Source organism: Amia ocellicauda, chromosome 6, assembly GCF_036373705.1.
Source record: "Amia ocellicauda isolate fAmiCal2 chromosome 6, fAmiCal2.hap1, whole genome shotgun sequence".
Lineage (NCBI taxonomy): Eukaryota > Metazoa > Chordata > Actinopteri > Amiiformes > Amiidae > Amia > Amia ocellicauda.
The window spans coordinates 44,242,132-44,248,478 of record NC_089855.1 but is presented as its reverse complement, the minus strand read 5'-3'; the positions used below and the strand labels follow the sequence as shown (position 1 = coordinate 44,248,478).

At 38.2% G+C, this 6,347-nt stretch overlaps 1 non-coding gene and 1 pseudogene across 1 annotated transcript; both read right to left on the bottom strand.

The window, feature by feature from the left end:
* Positions 1-235: 235 nt before the first annotated feature.
* Positions 236-350, bottom strand: LOC136751911 (U5 spliceosomal RNA). The gene has a single exon (XR_010817098.1). It is a non-coding gene; the product is annotated as a U5 spliceosomal RNA (small nuclear RNA).
* A 5,241-nt stretch (positions 351-5,591) lies between these two features.
* On the bottom strand, positions 5,592-5,718 carry LOC136752050 (uncharacterized; annotated as a pseudogene).
* Between the last annotated feature and the right edge of the window lie 629 nt (positions 5,719-6,347).

Below are 6,347 nucleotides of genomic sequence, written 5' to 3'. Positions count from 1 at the left end.
CATCACGAACCTCTCTCTGAGCTGACTGTTATGACATCACAGAGCACGTGCATTCCGTTTCTTGCTGTCTGTCAACCACTCAGTCACTGCCAGCCAGACTGCCTGGCTGGCTGGATGGGGGTGCTGTTTGCTGCTGCTGCGTACCTTAGCAAGCTTATTTGCTTGACCGGTCTTCCTCCTCCTCTACCCACATGCCCACCTATGCCCGATCTGTTGTTCACCTGGATCACAGCTCCGCCCCAACAAGGCAGAGCCTCCCAAGAATGGTACAAACTCATCCACGTTCCCCTCCATGGAAAGCTTTAGCAAAAGGCAAAAGCGTTATAAGTCATGAAGAGGAACCCGAGTCCAAGATGATTCCGACCAGCCATACATATTTGTGTGTATTAAAATTCACATTTTATTACATTTTGTTTTTCTGTACTTTATTACATCTTATTGTGATTTATAATTATATTGTTTATTTTCCATATATATGTATCTATGTATGTATATATGTATGTATGTATGCATGTCCAATTTCTTTGACAATACAAATGCACAGAATTCAGAGAGAGAGAGAGAGAGAGAGAGAGAGACAGAGAGAGACAGAGAGAGAGGTCATGTTGAACAAAGCTCCTAAAGTTATTTATGAATATGCTCTTTTGGAATTAGAAAATCAGTTTGAAATGAAAATTAAACTTAAATAAATTAAATGAAACAAAATACAATACAATCCTTTAATTATAAATATATATAGAAGAAGACGATAATTTATTTCAAAAATAAGCTTTGGACACAGCAAAATCAAACTAAGTACTTAACTGCAAAGAAGAGGATAGATCTTTTTGTGAACCGGCCCGCTTTTCCACCGGTTTTGGAATCGAACACTGACGTCACTGGATGTGGGCGTTCCCAAGCGTGGAGTAGAAGTGGAGAAACACAGCAATAATAATCAGCACCGAGGCGACTGCGTTTCTAAGCCCTATTTAACATCACAATCAAACTCATTCTGCGTCTACACACAGCACAGATACATTGTAAAAACCAAACAAAGAACACGAAATCACATGTAGACAACCAGGAACGAACATACAAATATACGAATATGCTAAGATCAGCCTTTTATTTGTATTTGTTTTTATTGAGGCATTAAGGGATTTGCACAGATTTGCTATTTCAGACACTTTTACTGTATTGACTAAAATACAAGATGAGTTCACATGCATTCGTCACCATGCACACAGTTCACATTTTCATTCATTTTGTGGCGTATTTTTACTTTTATTCTTATTTAAAAAACAATAGGGTAGCCTATTGATTATGGATGCGACTGTTTTGTTGGTTTTTGCGGCACAATTGTGGGCAGATCAAAAACTGTTGGACCATCTCAGGTGATGTTAATGCTTTGATGGGATATTGTGCTTATTGATGAAGTCTGTGATGAAGGTCTAAAATCACTGTTGCATTGTCCCTGTTGCCAGACACACAGCAATGCTCCTTTGTTTTGAAAGTCACCCTGGATAAGAGCGTCTGCTAACAAATACATAATAATAATAATAATAATAATAATAATAATAATAATAATATTAATACATTGTCAGAACTGCTGGCGTGTGATCGCTCGCAAAGCACATCAGTGTAACAGATCTTACTGTGTATTTGATCTTCTCTTACTGTAGAATATGTATGTTTTGTGTAACTCGCCCTGTGCTAAGAAAATGAATTTATTCATGCGCAAACCAACCCGGGACACATGACTCGTAGGGGCACTGGATTCAGCGTGACACCGGACCAGATAATGACCATTTCATTAACAAACAACATTTCTGTCCAATCTATATCATCACATGAACTCTCCATCATCATAATATCGCTGTAACACGTATTTCCTTTCTCGGAAGGTGAGCTCAGTCATCTTTCATTGCTGCCATTTGCCAACTCTTAACAAATTATTGACCTGGTGAGACCATATTGTTACTGAAGTCTCTCTCTCTGACAGACCACTGCTTGCTGCGGATTTCACTCATTTTTTATCAAAACTCTCCTGACAGTTTCTCTGTTTTTTTCCCTCTCTACATAATGGAAAACCTGCATAATTTCTTATTCCAGAGTCTTCTCTTTTAAAAATAATTGCATATTTACAATAATAAGAACAGAAATAACTATTTAGAAGAATTATAGCTTTTTAAATAATTATGTAATTACATAGGTATATATATATAATTATCAATTATAAAATTTGGTAAATGCTAAATAGAACATTTAATGTAAAGGTTTTTAAATGTCATCTTTACTTAAAGAGGAAACCGATATGAATGTGTGCAGCGCATACTCTTGATAGTACAGTATAGGAGCGTACAGTACACCAGACTGATGGGTAACAGTGTTGGCTGTTATGTTTTTTAATTGGATAACAGGATTTATTTAAATATAAGCAATGGATAGTTCCTTTGTAGCCACTGGTAGCCTCTGGTAGCCCCTGGTAACCATGTCTGTATGTCCAGAAGACCAAAAGGGACCTGTCCTCTTATCGGTTCCTAGCCAAATTTCGAAAGGACCCCCACTTCATAATTACATTATCATAAGGCACCCAAGTCATGGTGGTGGCAAAATGCTATTGGTTGGAAGGAAACCTTATAAAAGGGAAAACAAAGAGAATTTGAGTTCTCTTAACTTCTTCATCCTGCAACGAGACACAAGAGAGAGCTGGAGGGAGAAAGAGAGAGACACACTGTTTTCTGCCTGACCAGACTGGCCTACAAGCTGTACTGTGAGGAGAAAGAAGAAAATGGGTATTATCTGTTTCTTACTGTAATCCAGCAGAAGCTTAATATTACTTATTTTCAGTAATATAATTGAATGATATTAGTTTCCTATTTTTGTCAAAATAAATGATTATTGCACATGTATGACTTGAACGCATCTTCCCTCTAAAAAGAATCTTAAAAGAGAAACCAATTGACTATGATTTTTCAGTTCAACTATTTATTTATATTGACTGAAAAACCAAGCATTCAAATTCTCTTACACCATTATCTGTAAAATATGTTATCAACTTGCATTAATATATGATCCAATCTACAATCATACTAATCATGAAGATGTTCATATTATTATATTCTAAGGGTTCTAGTCTATTGTGTATTGTATTTACTCTCAGGCCCTTCTCTTATGTTTTACAGTTCTTATTATTATTCCGTACAATACAGGGATTAAATTAAGCATTTTAACCACAAAGTATTGGCTACAGTTATGATGCCTACTTCAGTGTTCATATACATACAGTTTCTGAGGTCTGGACCACTGCACAGTAGTCCCTGGAGTTGTAGTCCAGACCACTGCAAAATTCGTGCTGAAGTGATCTGGATCACCACGCAATGGCCCAAGGACCACTGCAAACTTGGATTTCAATGTTTTTGTGTAATCCATGTTGCAATAGCACTTACCATGTTCCTTTGTGGTGAGCTGGTTAATTCTGATCTGGGAAAACCACAATCCTGCAGGTTTAATAAGTCTCTCTACACATCAGTCCCTGAGTACCTTCAACCATTGGTAATTTTGACCAATTAAGCCCAAGAATTGAGTCAATTAAGTTGTCAAGGACTACCCAGTAAAGACGTGAACTCACGACTAGGTCACACTGTGAGCTCTCCAGAGCAGACATTACACTGAGCTCAGTGTGAGCTCACTTAGCGCTTTTCCACCGACACGGTGCCGGTGCTGGAGCCAGAGCCGCTGCTCGGCCTGGGATCCAGCTGATCTGTTTGTGAACCGGCCCGCTTTTCCACCGGTCTTGGAATCGAACGCTGACGTCACTGGATGTGGGCGTTCCCAAGCGTGGAGTAGAAGTGGAGAAACACAGCAATAATAATCAGCACCGAGGCGACTGCGTCTTTAACTTCACAATCAAACTCATTCCGCGTCTATGGCAAATCGTAACCCTAATGTTACAAATGTTCCCTAAATATGTGTTTTGCAGAATACACAAGCAAACGATATGGAAAATCAGCATTTCATCGACACACATAATAGAACTTATTGTTCTTTAACATTGATGAGAATAATTCACATTAATTAACTTATCGTTGAAGTTAACTTACCCAGTGGCTAATCCTAACTCTATGTTACAAATTTTCTCTAAACACTTATTTTGCAAGATCAATTAAAAACCTTTAGGAATTTGACACTTTTAAAGATACACATAGGTAATACCAATGTGCTTTAACAATGCCGAAAATAAAAATGTGTTTATCTATAATAGTGAAGATATTGTATAGATGTATATCTTTCATATACACAAATAGAAATAAAACAGTTTCAAAACCGAATATAGAACTGAAACTTTCAGACAATCCATGAAAAATTGAATTTAAACATTTACAGTTCTTAACAATTCTATATATCAATTATATTCATAACCCTAACCCTAACACTAACCCTAACTTTAAGTTACAGATGTTCCCTAAACACTTATTTTGCAGGATCAATAAAAAACTGTCAGGATTTTTTAAACTTTTACTGACACACATAGTGAAAAGCAATGTTTCATAACTTTACCGCAAATAATAATCTGAATATCTTTACTTGTTTTTACATTATTAAGATATAATGCATCTTTCACATAGGGAACATTTGTAACATGATAGGAAAAACAAACAAATGATGTAACTTTGAAAATATTCAATATTACAGAATACAATTTGTCAGGCTTTATGACAGAATTTATGACATACTCTGTAAAAATCAAGCAAACAGCATTTGGTGTTCACGAGAAAAAAAAAATAAGATCAAAGCTATCAGACTTTAGCAGCTGGTGTATAAACACACATACGATTATACAGCATTTTTTGCAGCTTTGCAAGACCAAATTTTAAATGTTGTTGGTAAATTAGATAATTAGTGCGGACCCTCTATTTGCATTTGATCCCCTCTATAATTGCTAAAATAAAGTTTTACTGACATTTTATTGACCCTACAACTGCATAGGACACATCTGTAACATGAACGCTACTGAATGGCACATACATTGAAAACTACGGAGAATTGAAACAAATCCAATTGACACTTCATAAATAATCTTAAAACGTTTCCAACCAAGGCAAAACCCACTTGAAATACGTTCATTCACATTTTTGGTAAACAAAAAGAGAGATTCATACATATGTTCCCTATGATGCATCTACAGAGCCAGAGAGAGACAGAGAGAGACAGACAGACAGACAGACACTAACACAGCCACCCACCCACTCACACACACACACTATCTCTCTCTCTCTCTCACACATACACACACACACACACACACACACACTCTCTCTCTCTCTCTCACACACACAGCCAGCAAGACACACAGAGCCAGCCATCTCAGCGATGATATCACGAACCTCTCTCTGAGCTGACTGCTATGACATCACAGAGCACGTGCATTCCGTTGCTTGCCGTCTGTCAACCTCTCAGTCACTGCCAGCCAGACTGCCTGGCTGGCTGGATGGGGGGGCTGTTTGCTGCTGCTGCGTACCTTAGCAAGCTTATTTGCTTGACCGGCCTTCCTCCTCCTCCGCCCACATGCCCACCTATGCCCGATCTGCTGTTCACCTGGATCACAGCTCCGCCCCAACAAGGCAGAGCCTCCCAAGAATGGTACAAACTCATCCACGTTCCCCTCCATGGAAAGCTTTAGCAAAAGGCAAAAGCGTCATGAAGACGAACCCGAGTCATGAAGAGGAACCCGAGTCCAATACGCTTCCGACCAGCCATTCATATTTGTGTGTATTAAAGATCACATTTTATTACATTTTGTTTTCCTGTACTTTATTACATCTTATTGTGATTTATAATTGTATTGTTTCTTTTCCATATATATGTTTGTATGTATGTATGTATGTATGTATGTATGTATGTATAAATGTATGTTTGAATGTCCAATTGCTTTGACAATATAAATGCACTGAATTGAGAGAGAGAGAGACAGAGAGAGAGACAGAGACAGAGACAGACAGACACAGAAGACAGACAGACAGTCACTAACAGCCACCCACCCACCCACCCACTCTCACACACACACACACACTCTCTCTCTCTCTCTCTCTCTCTCTCTCTCTCTCTCTCTCTCTCTCTCTCTCTGCATGCTGGGAGTTTATGGGAGGAGTCAGTGGTGGTGGGAGTTTTGTTTGGAGAGAGTGTGTGTGTGTTTTTACTACTCTTTTTCTTTCCGTTTCTTGTTTTTTTATAGATACTTTTAATCGTTTGTTGATTTTACACGATTCGGGTTTAGGGGGTTGTTTTTCGATTTAGATCAACATGGCGTTGTGGGCGGGGAGACCCCCCCTTCATTTAATTACGAAACGCTGACCCGAAAGCACGGG